The sequence below is a fragment of the Dermacentor andersoni genome, chromosome 1 (assembly GCF_023375885.2).
Source record: "Dermacentor andersoni chromosome 1, qqDerAnde1_hic_scaffold, whole genome shotgun sequence".
Taxonomy (NCBI): domain Eukaryota; kingdom Metazoa; phylum Arthropoda; class Arachnida; order Ixodida; family Ixodidae; genus Dermacentor; species Dermacentor andersoni.
Window position 1 is genome coordinate 35,254,733 of NC_092814.1, and position 19,505 is coordinate 35,274,237.

The 19,505-nt window shown below is 46.0% G+C and overlaps 2 protein-coding genes across 2 annotated transcripts in view; one reads left to right on the top strand and one right to left on the bottom strand.

Moving 5' to 3' along the window:
• The window catches only part of LOC126545784 (uncharacterized), a 44,685-nt gene that overhangs the window by 12,866 nt on the left and 12,314 nt on the right, over positions 1-19,505 (top strand). The window lies entirely within an intron of this gene.
• Positions 7,117-19,505, bottom strand: part of LOC126545779 (uncharacterized) — a 153,288-nt gene continuing 140,899 nt past the window's right edge. Inside the window, exon 4 of the mRNA XM_050193775.2 lies at positions 7,117-8,034. The gene's annotated coding sequence lies outside the window, so the exon portion shown is untranslated. The remainder of the gene's footprint in view (positions 8,035-19,505) is intronic.

Here is a 19,505-nt window from a genome sequence, read left to right on the forward strand (position 1 = left end):
CCGAACGAGAATACGCATACATGGGAAGAGAAAAAATAATATTTTTTAGAACTGTATTTTATTGATAGATATTGGGGAACAATGAAAGGCGAAAGCACTTACGATGCGATAAGCGGTCATGTTGGATGAAACACAGGGATACGAAAGTAATTTGATAAAACAAAGCTAGTAGTGAGATTCTGAATGAATTAAAGTGTTACGTGATTGTAAGATAGGAAGAAACAGCGTCACAGATTTTACAAATCCAGAGCGGAGTGTGCTAAAATGAGTAAATGTAGTTCGCATACAGTCCTAGGCACACGCGAACATACAGAGACAAGTTGCATCACACACTGCACTTAGTCCTGACTTAGACGCGTATACATGCAGAGCTCCAAGCACGAGGCCGCGATGCAGCCTGAGATGAGCAGAGGTGAGGAAGGCGCGCATATACGAAGCAATGCACGCGCAGAGACACGACAGTCATTCACGAGTGTGACACAAATAATTCACGGGCGCACATAAAAACCAATAATAGAAGCGGTTTGTGGTTACGTATACTCTATCCAGTGCGGTATACCGAGTACACGGTAAATATGTCCGTGTCTTCGAATAAGTATTCAAGTGCGTTCAATGCTTCGGTGTGTTGTTTCCGATGGTCAAGGGCGCAGCAACCGCGAGAGTGAGATAAGACGGATAGGATCACTTATTGTGGGTGGCTTTTGTTCTAGCTGCCGTCTATGCGTGGCGTGTCTCGGGCAATCTATGAGCAGATGGCAAACATCCGCATCGTCGTTGCCACAGGATCAAGCTGGGAAGGACTCCCGTTTTATGCGATACAGGAATTGTTTTGTGTACGCTGTCCCAAGAAACAATGGATAGTTTAGTATCTCAGTATTTCTTAATTAAGGGAAAATCAGACATCCAACTGGTCGTAGCAATTGCTGCAAAGGAAACCCATACGGGTTCGTTGAAAGAAAAGCCTCGAGAAAAATTCGTTCTGGTACGGGACTCGAACCCGGGACCACCACCTTTCCGGGGCAGCCGCTCTATCATCTGAGCTAACCACGCGGCTAGCAGATAGCAGTGTGAAGTTAGCTCAGAAACATGCAAAATTGCTTCTCTAGTACTTTTAATGAACATCGCGTATCCATTGATGATAAAGGTATCAAGTGAATTTCCGCGTCCTAACGGGCTGATTTTACCATTGAGCCCACTAATTCGTCACCTGCTATGTCAGCACACTCCGAGACCTACTGCAATGACATTTTCCTTATTGGGCTCATTTTCATTTAAAAGTTGTTTTTTTTTGTTGATGAAAAAATTAATTTGATTATTGCTCAGGAATTTTAAGTTGGCAGTAAACCAAGGTGATTGAACACGCTAGTAAATCGCGATGATTGGGATGTGTGCTTTTATAAGACATTACATTTTAGTTTTAAATAGTAACCAATTAGTTTCGACACTGCTTTGTTGATAAAAAGACGCGAAATTCTCGGAACCCGCCATGGTTGCTTAGTGGCTATGGGCTGCTAAGCACGAGGTCGCGGGATTAAACCCCGGCCACGGCGGCCGCATCTATATCGGGGCGAAATGCGAAAACACCCGTGTACTTAGATTTCGGTGCACGTTAAAGAACCCCAGGTGGTCGAAATTTCCCGAGCCCTTACTACGGCGTGCCTTATAATCAGATCGGGGTTCTGGCACGTAAAACCCCGTAATTTTTTTTAATTCTCGGAAGAAATTGTCAATATATGAGTAACGCTGGCATAGTCGCCACAATCGTATAGGATGTGTGGGTTTCTTATTGATTTTTGTCTTCTCTGCTTTCTTACTTTTGGGCGCGTTGCATCTGATGCCAATGTGTATGAACGCGTGAAAACTAAAACCAGGCGACACGTTAAAGGAAGAAAACAATTGAGCATGTGTTGTTAAAATGAGATCAAGGATATTAGTGGAACAGCTGACGAACCAAGTTAGCTCGAAGGCAAGTGTAGCGTTACTGCCACCGTGTTGGCGCAGACGCACTGTTGAAGAACACAACAACAGTCTAAGCCCCAAACCAAGAAGCCCTCGTTATTGTCCGCGAGCCCTTTATATATCCTGGAGGGTTGTGACGTCACCGGTAAGCTCGGATGCCGCAGAAGACTTGGAACGAGGGCGTCGCTCAGTGGAACGCTGGAGCACTTTGATGCGTTCGATGCAATACCACATCTTCCTTTTTTTCTTTTTCTTTACTTTTAAATCTTGGAGCACTCCTACAATATGCTGCACTGGTACAAAACAAAGAAACCAACAAAGAGCACTTCAGACACTGGACGCGCAACAAGCACACTTGAATCACGCCACCAAAAGTTTCACTTCTCGTATCCATATCGTTCCGGTATAATCACTCTTCTTCCGGAGCGTGTCACATTAGCTCTCGGTTGATCCACAGGCAACGGAACAAGCTGTCTTTCTCTGCCATCATCTGACAGTGCAATCTGCTCAGTGGCAGATGGACCAAATTTCTATGAGTGTTGGGCGAGCTTACACCCTGTGGCAAGTCGTAACGTCCTGCCTCGTCATCAGCCTTCTTTCTGCAGAGTCCGTTCTGATGACGTAGGAGCTTGGTCGCTCGGCATACCGTAGGACAATGGCTACTGCTTTACAGTCGTTCACACGCGCACATAGAGTTTCTCACTATATTACTTAGAGGGAAATCTGGCGCTGCTGCGCTGTGGTATGCATGGGAATGCAAGTATATTGTGGCTTCGGATTGACATCGTTCTCGTAGAGCCAGGCAAGCACAGTTACGTCTGTCACAATGATTAATTTTCTACTAAAACAGCACGTAAAAAGCTGGTTTATCTTTATTATTACACAAAAACATGTTTTGTTTAACAATGAGAACTTGTTATTGCATGTACAATAATATGATACGTAAAAAGTATCAGCGGGCCGCTAAAGTTGGAGGACAGACGACAAGATTCGCGCTCGCTTTGAAACAGTTTGTCGTCTGTTCTTGCGTTTCTTCGCTTGGTCATGCATTGTAGGTGAGTAGAGATGTAATGTGAGTGAATGGAAATATTTTATGAAGATTTTACTTTAAGAACGCGTTATTTGTGTAGCCATATCCACGTTTTAGACGAAGGCTCTTACAACACCAGCCAACACAGCCTCGCAGACACATATACCGTCATTCTCATGACGGTACGGCGCCCCTTAGGAAACTCCCATAGACGGTGGCGCCAGATTTCTCTCTAGGTGTTATACTGAGAAACTCTATGCCCACACACTATTCCCTGGCAGCAGGGGTGGAATATTTTGGGCCGCATTACGGCGATTGAAGTTCCTCCTCTGCTTCTCCCTGACTGCATGATCTTCATCGCGAACCTTTTTCAGGTTGACGACCTTGGGTGAAAGCTTTATGGGGTGCAGGGGAATCGTAGTACACAGTCGCCGGCCCATCAAAAGCTCGGCTGGAGTTTTCCCAAAGGTCCAGGGGTATCCATGTACCCTAAAAGGCCAGGTATGGGTCACGGGATTTCTGAATAATACCTTTTATCGTCTTAACCATCCTCTCCACCTCTCTGTTGGCCTGTGGATATCTAGGGCAGGACGTGACATGTTGGAACCCTTGAACCCGTGACATGTTGAAACCCTTTTGAGAAAAGGATTCAAGTGCTGACGACCTAAGCTTTGCTACATTGTCTGAAAACACTATTTCAGGAATACCATGCCGTGCAAGGATGCTCTTAAGCTGTTTTACTACGTGGTCACTTGTAGTCTCTGCAAGACGAGTAACTTCTGGATATCACGACAGGCACTCAACAACGACCAGATAGACCACCCCCTTTATTTTGCAAAGATGAATGCCAACTTTCTGCCAAGGCAGCATCGGGATGTCGGACGAGGTCACTAGTTGTGCAGCCTGTTTGCGCGAAATGCAGCACTCTCTGCAGTTTGGTACTAACTTTGTTAGTTCCGAGCTTAGTCCCGGCCACCACACGGACTCACGCGCATGCGCTCGACATTTAGTGATGCCCTGGTGACCATCACGTAGGGGACTCAAGACTTCGGCCCTCTGACACTGCGGTATGACTTGGCACATGTATTTCATCAAGACCCCATTACAAAAAACTGAACTGAACCTTAGCAATGAAAATAGAAAAACGGATTAAGTTCTAATTTTTTTCTACAAGAACGAACATTGTTTCCGCGTGAGGATAAATAAATTATACAAAAAAACCTCCCCTCTCTTGAAACCTCTCTTGAAAAAACAGATTGTCGCCCTTGATTGTCAATATGGTTGCATATAGACTTGAAGGGAGCGACATCGTGGCAACCCGTTTAGGCAGAAGCGAACCAGCGTTTGGCAGAAGGTATCTTCTGCCTGACCCTGCTTTACTTTCTTAAAGCCGCTAACTGGCTCGATCGGAGCGGAGCCCTTGACAAAGTATCTGCCAAGGCAAGATTTTTGCCGGGCACGTACTCAACTTTGAACATGAAACGCATTTAGCCTCATTCGGAAGCGCTGAATACGCGGAGGAAGCAAATCAAGCGGTGCTTCGCCCAGTAGCATTACGAGTGGTTTGTGGTCAGTCTCGAACTTTACTTCCAGTCCTCTCAAATAGGGGGCCCTCAAACCTATCCGCTGCCCATGTTAGGGATGGAGTTTCCTTTTCGATCTGTGCGTACCGAGACTCTGTCGGCGATAATGATCTGGAGGCAAACGCCAATGGACGGCGCTCACGATCACCTTGCTCTTGGAACAAGACCGTGCCGACGCTAAAGGAAGAGGCATCAGCGGAAACTATTGACAGCCGCTTTGGGTCATATTTTGCCATGCAACGATCAGAATATATGAGTTCGTAGATGCTACTCAGAGCCTATTCTTGAATCTTACCCCATATCCACTCGCGACCCTTTTGCAGAAGTTTCCGCAGCGCAGCGCTTATCTGTGACCGCTTAGGAATAAACCTGGCTAGGTGATTAGCCATGCCAAGAAATTTGCGCACACCGCTTACGTCACAAGGTGGTTCTAGGTTTTTAAGGGCGTCCACTTTCTTTCGATCCGGTTTTATGCCTTCCTTATTGATAAGGCATCCCAGGAAAGCTACTTCTGTTACGACGAAGCCACGCTTCGCTTTGTTTAGCGTTATACTTTCGTTTTCCAGCTTTTCCAATGTTTTCTCAAGACGCTAGTCATGTCCTGGTTTCGAGCGCCCAAAAATTAAAATATCATCGATCAAATTCACAACTCTTGGCATGCCAGTCAAGATTTCGGACATTCGTTTGTGAAACTACTCAGGCGCCGATGTGATAACAAAAGGCAGCCCTTGAAAGCAGCACCTTCCGTAGGGCGTTGTGAAAGGGGTCAACAGCGGACTCTCACTGGATAACTTAATCTGCGCGTCTAGCTTTGAAAATAGTGTTGCACCACGTAAGAACCCTATAGCGTCTCATCCGCAGTTGGCAAAACATAGCGTTCCCTAAGTATATTTCGGTTTAGGTGCGTGAGATCAGCGCAGATTCGTACTGCTCCTGATGGTTTCCACACAGGAACTATTCCAGCGCACCATTCTGAAGGTCCCTCTAGTTTTCTTATTACGCCCTGCCTTTCCATGTCATCCAACTCATGCTTAACAGCATCTCTCACGGGAAGAGGAACTGCGGCGTGCCACACGAACCCTATAGGGCACAAAGTTTGTCTTCAAGCGGATGATATACTCTCCCGATAGTGTACCTAATCCCTGAAACAGCTGAGGTTACCGATGCTCCCAAAGTCCTGAAGACGCCACGCCGTCTACAAAGTTAACCACCCCCAGCAGTTCTGAGGCTTCTATACAAAGAACGGACCGCAACGAAGCAACGACAAGTAGTCTGTTTGATAGTTGCCTGTTTCCAACTAATAATTGCATTGAACTTTCCTAAAACCTTTAGTCGATTCCCGCTTGATCCCGTTCGAACTATGCCCGTTTTATCTAACTTTGATAGGATCCCAGGGAATGTTCAAAGAAGCACAGATACCTCAGCACCCCTGTCTACCTTCGCGGAGACTGGCGTTCTGTTATTAATAGACAATTAAGTGAACTTGGCACTCGCGGAGTAATTATCAACAGTACTGAGAAAGTACAATGCATTGTCCTTCTAAAGTGAAGGCAGTCCTACCTTGCTGGATGTGAAACCCTTCTTGCGACAGACAGCACTGAAGTGTCCTTTCACGTTGCAGTGGTAACACTTTGCTGCCTTCGCCGGGTCCGCAAGCCTTGGATGCGACGCTCGCCCGCAGAACGGAGACCGCTGAGGTTTCCCTTGAGCTGCCGTGCCCTTTACGTGATGCGTGAGATGCTCCTTTCGAAGTGGTTGTGAAGACGCGCCCTTCTTTTCGATAGCGTCCACGTCGGTTTCCATCAGTGTAACGGACGAACTGTCGTTTCGAAATTGCTGCTGCTGTTCGTGATTGTTTCTTTGAGACGGGCCTTGGCGATGGCGCTTGCCAGCGTGTGGTCGACGCCCATTTGCAGTGTTTCGGAGAGCTTCGCGTCCCTGAGGCCAACGACAAAGGGATCGCGAATCATTCTCTCTTTGAAAGTGCCGAAGTCGCACCTGTCTGCAAGCGTGTGCAGAGCTGTGACGAAGTTGGTCGACGGACTCGCCTGGATTCTTGCTTCTGCAGTGAAAGCAAGCGCTTTCGTAAACGACGCTGCGAGCAGCGACAGAGTGCTTGTCAAACTTGCCTCTGACGACCTCGTATTTCTTGGCGTCGTCTATCCGCAAGCCGAAAGTTTGAAATATCGTCCTTGCTTGTCTTCCCATTGTCTGAAGCAGAGTCGGGACTTGAGCTTCCTCGCTGCGCTCGTTCAATCCTGACGAAAACCGGTAGTCGTCGAATTCTTGCGACCATGCGGGTCATTTGTACGTTCTTTCGAAGTTGAAGTGTGACGGCGGCTGGATGGCGAACATTCCAGAGGAAGGGTCGTCACAAAGCATGGTGTTGTTGTTGTGCCTCTTTGATGAGAGATCCACAGCGAGGAAGAAGAAGCACAGCGTGAGGCTACTTTCCTGATATTAACCGGAAACTTCTGACACCATGTAGCGTTACTGCCACCGTGTCGGGGCTGACGCACTGTTGAAGAACACAACAGACAACAGTCCAAGCCCTAAACCAAAAAGCCCCCGTTTATTGTCCGCGAACCCTTTATATATCCTGGCGGGTGGTGATGTCACCGGCGAGCTCGGACGCCGCAGCAGACTTGGAACGAGGGCGTCGCTCAGTGGAACGCCGGAGCACTTTGGTGCGTTTCGGTGTGGGTTCACCGGAGCGCTGGCTGCGTCCGATGCAGCGCCAAAGTAAGGCAGGCGTCGAGAAAAGCACTGCCATTGTTTGTCTTTGGCTGACGTTCATGCGAGGTCCGTTATTGTTATAGCAGGAAGCTTAAAGTCACCAAAGAGCATGATTGGAGTCTTTTGATAGGCAATGTAAAGTTAAGTCAACGGATTACCAGTTAGGGGGGCCTGTAAAAAATACGAATGACCCTGCTCGGATAAAGCCTATTGCAGCTTAATCAACGTAGTTCTAGAGGTGAAAATATGTTTACTGGTGTGCATCGGGAAGGTGAGATTAGTGGTGGCAAGAACACCATCGCAGGGCGTGCGCCATCACTTCGGTGTTTGCGGAAAATATCGAAGTTAGTAAGGTAAGGCAAGATCTTGGAATCTATAATCAATACGTTGAGCTGTGCTTCGGTTAAAAGGATGGGTACCACTCGAACTAGAAGTAACACTATTGCATAAGGCGGGTATGACGCTGTGAATGTCGGTCTACGAAAATGATACCCCAGTGAAGTATTTTTTCCCTGGGTGAAGTGGACGCGACTGCTATGACTTCAGTTCAACAACTCTCTTAGATGAACGATCGTACACAATGTCTTGTTTTGCATTAACAGTTTATCAAGGGCAGTTTGAATGTTGTTTTGCGCCTTTCTGACTTGAACCAAATGTCCACGAGCTTGAGATGTCATGGGAAAGAAGTCTTCACTGACGCTGAATCCGGTGCCCAAGAATTTCATCCTGTAAGAAAGAATGTTCTCCTTAAAATGAGACAGTCTTACAATTATAGGTCTATTTTCTTCTTGTGGGTTCGAAATCCATGTGCTCGCTCGGCATTACGTGCTTCGAGAGTATAATTTCAAGGAACCCGGCCAAGTAGTCAATGATTAGGCCCTCGTTCTCATTCCACCATTTCATCCTACCTCTCCTTAAACTATAGCGAAAGCAAGGTTGTTTCAACGACACCTGTTTTCGGCACCGTCAATTCGGACTGTCAGTTCCGATACTCGTGTCATGCACTTGTTCGTAAAAATTAATTATATGCGGCGGTTATACGCGCCAAAACCACAATATGATTATGTGAGGCACATCGTAGGAGGGTACTTGGGAATAATTTTGACCAGCTGAGGTTTCTTTAACCGGTACCTAATTCACAGCACGCAGGCGTTTTTTGCGTTTCACCCTCGTAGAAATGCGGCCGCCATGGCCGGGATCGAACCTACTCTGTCGAGTTCAGCAGGGCAACGCCTCAGTCATTGCGCTGCCGCAGCGCTTCACTTGTTCGTGCGTGCCTGCGCATGCAGATGTTCATATGATCACTTCGGAGCGGACAGCATTGGGCCGTGCATTGGGCGCACGTTCAAGAACCCCAGGTGGTCAAAATTATTCCGGAAGTCACCCGACTATGACGCCCTCATAATCAGATCATTGTTTTGGCACGTATGACCCCAGAATTCAGTTTTCACTTTTTTTGAGCGGACAGTGATGTGATTTCGGCTCCTATTTTGACGAGCTTTGTTTTCATTTTATTAAACATTTTCTCGTGATTGAATCGAATGGGCAGCAAATTTTCAAATGTGGCTGCCTACCCGGACCGCCAGGTCATTTAGCGCTCTACACTCTTAGAATATGGTCGCATCAGTTACCAATCAAAAGCTACTAACTGCTTGTCCCAATGTTAACCGAGATTATAATAAGGGCAATAAGTAACGGCGCCGGTAGTTGCATTTACTATACTTAAAGGAGGGGGTGCATACCACTAGCGCACGTAGTTTACGAACCATAGATCGTAATGGCACCGGTGTAGTGGCATTTGCTTCCCAATTTAGTCAGTGGGGCCTTTTTGTTCACAAGTAGCACTGCCATTGTCAAGAAATAATTTGATGTCTTCTGTTCTAAAATTTATTATAAACACGTATACGAAAAAAAAAAAACGCCAGGACCGCATTGCCACACAGTTTGGTGATATAAAAAATTAAAAAAATTGCACCAAATGGTCATGCGTGACCGGAACATTAGGTTGCGTGTAATTAACGGCACTGCACTGGAAGGAACAAACGATAAAGGGCAACAACGCATCGCACAATTAAGTGATCGGGATACTACGCGACATCTTTCTAAGAACGATCTTATGATACATATAGGATGCCTTTTAAGTTGCACCAAATTTTGAACAGCCTGTACGTGGCAGATAGTACAATTGTAATCGTTGAGCTAAATTTATCGATGGGGGGGACATTACTTCTACGAGTAATCAAAATGCTTAACTGAAGAATTACCATAATTACACTAATTAACTTTTAATCAATTACTTTAGGACACATATTTTAAACTAGGAATTGTAAATAGTGAGTTTGCAAGGCTTATCGATATGAAACGAATTTTAGGATGGCACAGGTTTCGAGATGTGTGCCGTGAAACTTGCGTAAAAATGCACTGTTGTTCTACGTACTTTTTTAAAGAAAACGATGTTTTCTGCATTGAAACACAAAATTAACAGAACGCCAACGCATTTCATCGGACACTTTGAAAATTAATCTCGAAACTGGTCTAGTCCTGAGAATTCATTCTGAGTGAATACGGCTTGCAAACTCGGCGGCTACAATTCCTAAATTGAAATATGCGCTGTAAAGAAATTAATTAAAAAGTCTCTAATGTTATGTGGCTAATTATTCAATTAAGCATTTTGACTTTTTGTAGAAGTAATGGGCGGCCTTATCGAGTAATTTGCTCAAGGGTTGGAATTGTGCTATCTGCTTCAGGCAATTTAAAGAAAAAATTGGTGCAGCTAAAGAAGAACCCCTGATAGAGCTTTAACATTTAGGACCACAGGTTCTACCGGTGAGCACATATGTATTTGCATATATAAACAAAGTTATCAATCCATAGTTATATTGCGTACAGTCTACACATATGTGCGCCACAACCAAGCACATAACTATAATTCCAACATAATGACATCGAAATGCAAAAACTGTCGTGTACTTAGATTTAGGTGGATGTTGAAGAAACCTAATTGGTCAAAATTAATGGAGAGCAGCCCTCCCCCATACGGCGTGTCTCATAATCAGATTGTGGTTCTGGCATTTAAAAGGTAGAATTTATTTTAAAGGGAAGCTGAAGAGTCTGTTGAATTCAATAAGACGCTCATATACGGATGCGGGAACCTTATAAACCATGTAGGTAAAATTTGAGTTTTTTTTTTTCAATTAGGAGCGACGTAATCGTCGGTTGAAATTGCGCTGTAGCTCCGCCCCCCGTCGAATGCCGCGCGCTGCTGCTGACGCTGACGATGCGAGCGGAGACCGGAAACCGCGGTGTTGTGACGTCAACTCTAGTGTTTCGTTCCTTCGCAGCGTCCGCGACCGTGCCTGACCGCGCTTGTTTCTGCGTGCGTGCCATCGTAATCTGCTTCGATCGACCCTACATTCCTTTGTTGGTGCGTCTGCGTGTATGTAGAGTGGTAGTCAACGTGCGTGGTAGTCAACGTGAGTGGTAATCAACGTGAGTGGTAGTCAACGTGGTAGTCAACAGATGAAGGTCACTACACGTACTGCATGAACCGGGAAGCTTTTCACGCGTTTAAACCGTCTTTGTAGATTGCCGACAGCTTTGGACAGCGCACAAATGCCGACGATCGCATCCCCGCTTACGTTCCACGAGGAGGCATGCAGGAACACAACACTACAGTTGTTTGACCGGAAATGAGCTCACTAGATCGGCGAAAGATCGGCGAGATCACTAGATCGCTTTGCAAAAAACATACTCACCAAAGAGCATTTCAAACACGAGGAGATCCCAAGACTTTGCTTTCGTTCGCGTCGAAAGCACTGCTCGCACCAGCATCGTTTTCTTCTTCGAGAGGCCGGCTCTTCGCAATCGGCTCGTACATGTAGGGAGTAACGCCGAACTCCTCAGAAAAACGCAGTCTCTCTAAACTTTCCATTACCGTCTCAGAAAAACAGCACCAAACTACCTGGCACCGCGCTTCATGTGTAGCGGCAGCGGTCGGTTACTAGAGTTGACGTCACGAGGCGCCCGACCAATCACAGACGGAAACGAGACGCGCGAGCTGGGCGTGTCCGCTGCTGCACTTTTCGTCGCAATAAAATATATTTGCGCTTTCTTTCGCTCAATTTCGATACGATATTCGAATTCGGAGGGTTGAAAACCAGTATGTACAGATGTTCACTCATTTTTTCTGGAAAACCTTTCAGCTTCCCTTTAAATGTAAAGCACCCACAGACGGGAGTGCGCATATATTGGTGTTCAACTCTGTCATCTGCTGGAAATGCCATTAGCACTGTGACCAGATCCAAGTCTCGACTTCACAGCCGCTGATTCACTCTGCAGCCCCTCAACCAAGGCGCCTAAGGCTGGTTAAAACGCCATGAATCATCACACGGCCCGAGCTTCATGCGAGGAAACGGAACTAATCCTGTTGTCAGTAACGTTGTGCGCGAGTACACGAATAGACAAACCCACGCAAAACCTACATTCTTAAAAATAACGTTAGTAAACAGCTAGTAAATGCATGGGGCCATTTACTAGATTACTGTGTACTTCACAACCTTCTTACTAGTTCTATACTAGTCAGGGGCTAGTAAAGCTAGTAAGTGCTGCCTTTACTAGCCAGAAAGGCTTCTTAGTAGTTTTTGCTGAGTTACTAAGCCACTACTGCCTCGTCTGGCTGTGGTCTATTATGCTGTGATTGTGACGGTTTTATGCAAAATATCAAATAAACTGTAGTAATGTTCATTATGTTGGACTAACAGTTATTTGCGTCGTCGTAGTACATATATATACAGGACCTGAGCACTGCACGGGCCCGAGCTGACCCGGAATTCCGGGCTGGGCCTAATACCAGTCTTTTGCGCGTACGAGTCTGTGCACTATGATTTTTCACGTTATTTCACTTGTTTGAAATGACGCGTTCGGGAGCGGAGAAGTAGACATTTTCAGTCGTGCGCGACGCGCTCTGCATCGTACGAGGATCCGGATCGCAACTGCTTCAGTCGTGCGGAAGCGCATACAAGTGAGTCTTTGCTTGGACGTTGCTGCTTGCGTAACGGTTAGGCGGAATATAGCGTACGAAACAGCTTAGAAAATAGACACTGGGTCCCTGATAGTCGCTGCAACAGCGAGTATCAGGAACGTCTCGCACCCGCAGAGAAGCAGACGCAGTCGCAGCAGACATATTTGCCGAGAAAAAATTTTTACAGACGATTACGATACTCCCTACTGCAAAATATAAGTGCAGCTCTATACGTGTTTCGGGATATGTTGGCTGGCGTGTGGCACATTGTCTCGTGCGGCACATTGTCTCGTGCGGCACATTGTCTCGTGCGGCACATTGTCTCGTGTGGAAATCTGTCTCTTGTAGCAGATTGCAAGCAGAGCGAAGTGTGGCGCGACTGCGTCACTAATCAGGATATCGCCACAGGCAGCGCGTACGTGACGCATGGACGCGATTCACAACAGCTGCTGCTGACAAACCTCCGCTCATGCAGCGCTTTGTTTCCATATATGGTATCGGTCGAAGCGCTCGCCGCTTGCCATCAGTGAACAGACGACAGCGTCAGTCTGGCGCCATCTCGGAGCAGTCGTCTCCGCAGAGCCTGTCTTACGCAGCACTGCGCTTTTCTTCTCACGCTTTCACCATACCCTCCTCTTCCTCCGCTCTCCTCCTCGCACTCCCTTCGCTATCGCCGTCTTTCATCCCACGCTGCCATCCGCATTCGTTCTTTCATCCTTCGTGTTCTCTCGGTTACACCGAGGGAGGACGCCGAGGAACGACGCCGACGCAAAACGCAGAATTGGGCGCCTAAGAGCTGTGTTCTAAAAAGAAAATAGCGGAGCCTGCGTCTCATGAACCTATTGCTTTTGAAAGGTGACACCTTTCAACGCGGAATCGCCTGTAGGACCATTCATCGGCATTTCAGCAGCACGATGAAAAAATAAAGTACTGGTTCCACTAGAGATGCTTTTGTGAGTAGAGCCGCCAGCCCGTTACCACCTGCCCTGTGAAGCTTCAATTCATAGGTGTATTGCCGTTGGTCAAGCGTTAGTACCCATTGCTGTGATTAACTCGTTGCTGCTTGAGACTGCAAGCCTCTGAATGTTTAGTTATAAAGACTTAGTTTAATTGCTGGTCTATAGTACGCTTTCATTCGGCATGTGATAGCAATGCCCTACCTCACTTCTTGTGCATATTAAGTAATAAAATAAATCGCTGGTAAAGAGTCAAAACACAACAGACGAATTGTTATTAGCGAGGAGAGAACATTAGTAATCCTTCATATAGAAAGCAGATAGTGAAAACTACAGACAAAATTTATGTGAATTAACTATTTACCCAACAAAAAAATATGCCTTCAACACAGTCTATAAAACTACACTGAACTGTGCAGTAAGTTAAGTGTCATGTACAGTAAATAGTGTATTTTAGTTTCGTTACTAGTCACCCTCCGCTATAGAAACATGCTGCGGCAATAAATGCAAAGTTAGCCGTAACATTTTCCAGCACGTGTATTAGCGCCTCACGCCCAATTTTTGTCCACCAGCACTTGCTGTATGACACCAATCAGATTGTTATTCACAGCTTAGACTTTCCGCACCATTGGCGTTGAGGAGAGGTGATACTGATGGTGTACTACATTAGCAAGAGGCCGCACAGAAGCATGCAGGAGAAACTACAAATGTAGGCAGTGCTGTGTTCCAACTAAATCTTGATTCGCATCACATGCGCACACAAAAAGCTCTAATGTGCAGAAACTAGATGAAGTCAGACAATAAAATTTTAAGTTGCCATATTGCTAAACGAGCATTTAATTCAACTAGCCTTCTGTGATATGAGACCTTACGGTCCTCATAACTTCATGGTGATGTACTGGCTAACTATTATAACTTTATAAAATAGTTTCTAGATGAAACTCGAAAAAGCATTTTGCATTCTCGCTACTTGTTTACGTACCGAAGCTCCTTTCTTTAGCAGCAATATTGTTATGAATAGATGGAACACCAATCCAACACAGAGCTCTATTAGGAATGTTACAGAATCTGGGTGGGATGAAAAATTTTTACTGCAAGAAAATGTCTTGGCAGGTGCTTGAACAGTGAAGTATAGAGGTGTAGAATAAGCCCGTGAAATGGTTAGTGAGACGACAAAAATGCTCACTGCGGTAATTTCTATTGAACTTCAGGAATGCCAAACCAACGCGAAAAACGTGCACAAAAGGAAGTTGTAAGACTCGCAGTTGTTACTTGTGTGTGTCTTGCGTCTGTTTCTTTTTTAGTCTAGGCCTTTCGTGCTGCTTTACCATTGCTAATGTTGCATCAACTTGCGCAAGCTTCCATCATGGTCAATTCTATTGTACACAGTTGATCCGCCTGTTCAAGAGGCGTTCAGTAATACTCTGCAGGAGTCAGTCAACCAGCTAGCAGCAGAATTAGTACCGCATCATGTGTGATCTTTAAAATTTGTTTTACTACCAATGGTTTTTGCATGCACTCAAGAAGAGCTACTGATGCGAGGACATTTGGCCTCATAGTATGTATAGTCGAAATCAGCATGACTGACCCTGTAAGGATACCAAATGAAGCCGCAATTCGATCAGAATTCCATGTTTATTTTGCATACTGCTTTACATGGTAATCCTGCTCCATTGTACAGATGCCCTTGGTGAAATCGTGAAGAGTCGGCAACAAAATTGTAAACAAGTTTATGGGAGCAGGGGGGGGGGGGGGGGATTAATTTCATGCTACGGGAGGTTGATCCTAAATGAAATGGCAGGAGGCATCGTGAATTGCTACATGTTTACTTCTTTGTCGTTAAAAAAGTATGATTGCATTCACTACTGTTCAGTCAGAGTTCACCAAAAAAACTATGTCCGCCCTAAAAAGTGTCGAAATTGACTTCACGACTTCAGCTTGCGATGCATTCCAACGCATGCTTACCGGCTCGTCACATGCTGTAACGAAAGCTACAATGTTCCATCTGCAATAAGCACCTATGACTTGCTGTTACTTTGATGCTGTCAATAAATGTGGTGATCCCAAGAACAATAAGTTGTTTGTAGCACCAGTCGGGAAGCTTCCGGGTCACCTGGTCTGATAAGAGACGAATAACGCTACTAGGAGAACGCGGCAGAAGAAGCAGAAAAATAAACAAAACCAGCGAGCGATACGGCCGGGCCGCGTGGCCCGGGCCAGGCCGCGGCTGCCAGCTGCGAGGCGCCTACCATATTGCCCGCTTTCAAGAAAAAAAAAGAAAGGCTGTTTTCGCTTCCCATGCGAATTCCGCGATAAGTTCTGTGCACTTCCGCTGCTTGTTTTCGTACCACTGTGAAAGGTACCGTTTCTTTTCACTAAAGCTGATTATTTATTATGTGGTGTGCGTGTCGCGTAGCACCTTTGGAGTTGTTCTGTATGTGTGTTCTTGCTTATCGTTGCTTGATGGATTTATTGTCCCGTATTGTCCCTGGTAACGTTACGTGTACCAATAATTGATGCTTAATATATCGGGTGTCCCAGCTAACTTTAGCCAAGTTGTTCAGCGAAAAAGAAATTTAGAAAACAAGGTGCATGACACAATTATTAAACTTACGATGTTTGATCGTCAGTGGTCTGACGACTAAACGACGTAGGTCTCAGGATCGTATCATGCAACGTGCTTTTTAAATCTTTTTTTTTTCTCTGAACAGCTTGGTTAACGTTGGCTGGGACACCCTGTATAGCGAAAGGACGTGGGGCCGTATAACGTAAAGCTATTCCAATACGTTTTTATTCCAATTTCCTGACGTCAAATTTGCGTAACCGCCGACGTAAGCATTGGGCAGTCAGCCGCAGGGTTGTCTGAACAAACCAATCAAACGCTCTCCTCGTTCATAGAAGGTCGCTTTTGTTTGCTTGAAAAACGAATAACATTGCCTGCACTGAGCGGCTTGTCTTATCTAATTGGCTCACAAGAGGCGAGGAGCATGCTCAAGTGGAAAGGGAATCGATGGGGCCGAGCCACTGCACTGAATATCGATAACCGGACCAAGAGGGCGGTGCCGGCGTCTGCGATTGGTCCGCTTTCTCTTACATAGCTTGCGGTGGCTCGTCAACTATCGCGGCGGCATGCAACGGAAGCTTAAGAATGACGCTCAAACGGATCCTCAGCAAAGAAGAATTGGCAGAACGAGGTCGTAAACGTGCCGAAATTTCTGGAAAACGTTACGCGGCCACGCAAAAAGTTTTATTACACGCAAATACACCCATGTTCTCCGGCAGGAGCGAGTAGCCAGTGCCGGAGCGATCGGCGGCAACCATCTTTTATTCCTTTCGGAACGGGGCAGCCTGCGCCTATTCAGTAGAAAATTCAGTTTTGTTCGGCATATTAATGCAGCTTTAACGCGTACGCGTCACTTTGACGTGGTAAGTTTTTGCGGTTTTGTGACGCCGCGTGAGAGGCAGGTGAAGTGGGTGCAGCCCGAAATCTTTTGACGAATAGCCGAGGGCTAATGGCAAAAAGGAGTCGAATCAGAAATAACTATTTTTTTTTGTTCTGTCAAATTATGCATAATCAGTGTGTCCATGTCATATCAGATGGGGAGCTATCGCGGTTTTCGTGACGTCGCGTGACAGACAGGTGAAGTGGGGGTGGTCCAAAAAAAGTTTTTCACCAATCGCGGTGGGCTGATTGCAGAATTGGAATAGAAAAGTTTGGAATAGTTTTACGTTATAGCGCCCCTGGTCCTCTCTTCTTTAGTATGTGTTATTTTACCTTCTTAGGTGTTTACAATACCATCGACTTCATATGGCAATGCAAGCGGCCTTTATAAATCAAATGGGCCCCATTGTGTTGTTGGCAGCCATATTTTTGCCGCGTTAGTGACTGGACTACTGAGGTAGTACTCAGGGGCCCTATAACGTAAAACTATACCAATAAAATATTTTTATTCCAATCTCCAGTCGTCAAATTTGCGTAACCACCGACGTAAGCATCGGGCGATCACCCGCAGGGTTGTCTGAACGCACCAATGAAACGCTGTCCTCGTTCATAGGAGGTCAGTTTTGTTTGCTTGAAAAACGAATAACATTGCATACACTGAGCTGCTTGTCTTATCTAATTGGCTGAGGATAGGCGAGGAGCACCCTCAAGTGGAGAGAGATTCGGTTGGGCCGAACCACTGCACTGAAAATCGATAATCGGATGAAGAGGGTGGTGCCGGCGTCTGCGATAAGGTCCGCTTTCCCTTACTTAGCCTGCGGTGGCTGGTCGAAAATCGCGGCGGCATGCAACGGAAGGTTAAGAATATCGCTAAAACAGATCCTCAGCAAAGAATAGTTGGCAGAGCCAGGTCGTAAACCTGCTGAAAGTGCTCGAAAACGTTACACGGCGACGCAAAAAGTTTTATTGCACGCAAATAAACCCATGCTCTCCGGCAGGTGCGAGTAGCCAGTTCCCGAGGGATCGGTGGCAGCCATCTTTTATTCCTTTTGGAACGGGGCAGCCTGCGGTTATTCAGAGAAAAATTCAGTTTTGTTCGGCGTATTAATGCATCTTTAACGCCTACACGTCACGTTGACGCGGTGACTTTTCGCGGTTTTGTGACGTCACGTGACAGGCAGGTGAAGTGGGTGCAGCCCGAAAACTTTTGACCAAGAGGCGAGGGCTAATGGCGAAAAGGCGCTGAATAAGAAATAACTATATTTATTTTGTTCGGTCCAATCATGCATAATCACTGCGTACACGTCATACCAGATGGGGAGCTATCACAGTTTGCGTGACGTGGCATGACTGACAGGCGAAGTGGGGGTGGCCCAAAAATGTTTTTGACTGATTGCGGAGGGCTGATTGCAGAATTGGAATAGAAAAGTTTGGAATAGCTTTACGTTATAGCGCCCCAGTACTACGATAGTTCTATTTACTAGCTTCAGCAAGGAGTGAAAAATATTAACTATCATTTTACTGCCTTCACTTACTAAAAGTGTAGCGCTTTTAGTGACAAGTAACGTGTTAGTATTTAGTTAGTGAATATGATGATACATTTTTTAAGAGTATCATTCTCCTTTGAATTGAACAGTCGTGTTGGTGATGTGAGTAGATACTCGAAAAAACTCTCGTGGATTCCTTTCTGATATGTTTGAAGCTTTGAGATAGACGCATCCCTATCCAATAAATGCATAAAAGGAGAACGAAGAAAAGCCGAAGTGCACTGATAACACCGGATGGAACGCTACATCAAAGCTCTGTTTTGTTGGTGTTGCGCCGGAGAGTGTGGGCAAGTGAGACTTTGCCCTTGTTCGATCGGCACGCGCGGTGGAGTCTGTCACAGGCAAAGGAACAAAACAACTTGGTAACTGATAAGAAAGCTTGTCGCGTCGCCCGGAGCTCTTATAGTGCGTTGCGCGTGTAGCTCGTATACGTAATGGCCTCGCACCATTTTGTGTTGTACACGAGCACGTCCCACACGGAATGCTATCGGGATGTAGTAGGCGTAACGCTATACTCATAAGAACTACCATTTTGGAACGGATTCGCGTTTCGTTGTAACCAAGTAAAAAACAAAAAAAAAACATTCTGGGATTTTAAACATGTCAAACTAATATCCGCATATCAGGCACGCCGTTGGGGGGAATTCCGGACGAATTTTCACCATCTGGTGTTATTTACCGTGCACCTAAATCTAAGTGCACGAGCATTTTCGAATTTCGTAGACATGGAAAAGCGAAAAGCACAACGCAGAAGCGCAAAAAGAAAATGAAATTGTGTGGATGTCACGCGGCGGGGGAATCGACGCTCTGTGAAGCATTTCGCACTACCCAGCGTCGTTTGGGGTTCTGTAACGTGTCACTATAGACGTATCAACGTGTTTGTAGAAGACGAACAACTCTGTGTATCACAATAGAAGCAAGACGACGGCGATGACAATAGCATGACGGCGACAAGATGGCTGATTTTTTCCTACTCCATCGAATAAATGTTACAACGTATACCGTTACGACCTGGGACAATCCAGGAGACGGTATAATGTCGCAACAGCATCTACGCCGCCTCAGTTGCGACGAGGAAATGACTGGGGAATGTGGGCCTATGCAGAAGGAGGGCGTAGACGAACATAGAGACTGAAATCGCAAGGTGCCACAAGTCGGCGTAATTTGTGGCATGCAAAGTGCGCAACACCTTGGATGGCAGTGGCCCTAACATTCCACTAATGCCATTCGTG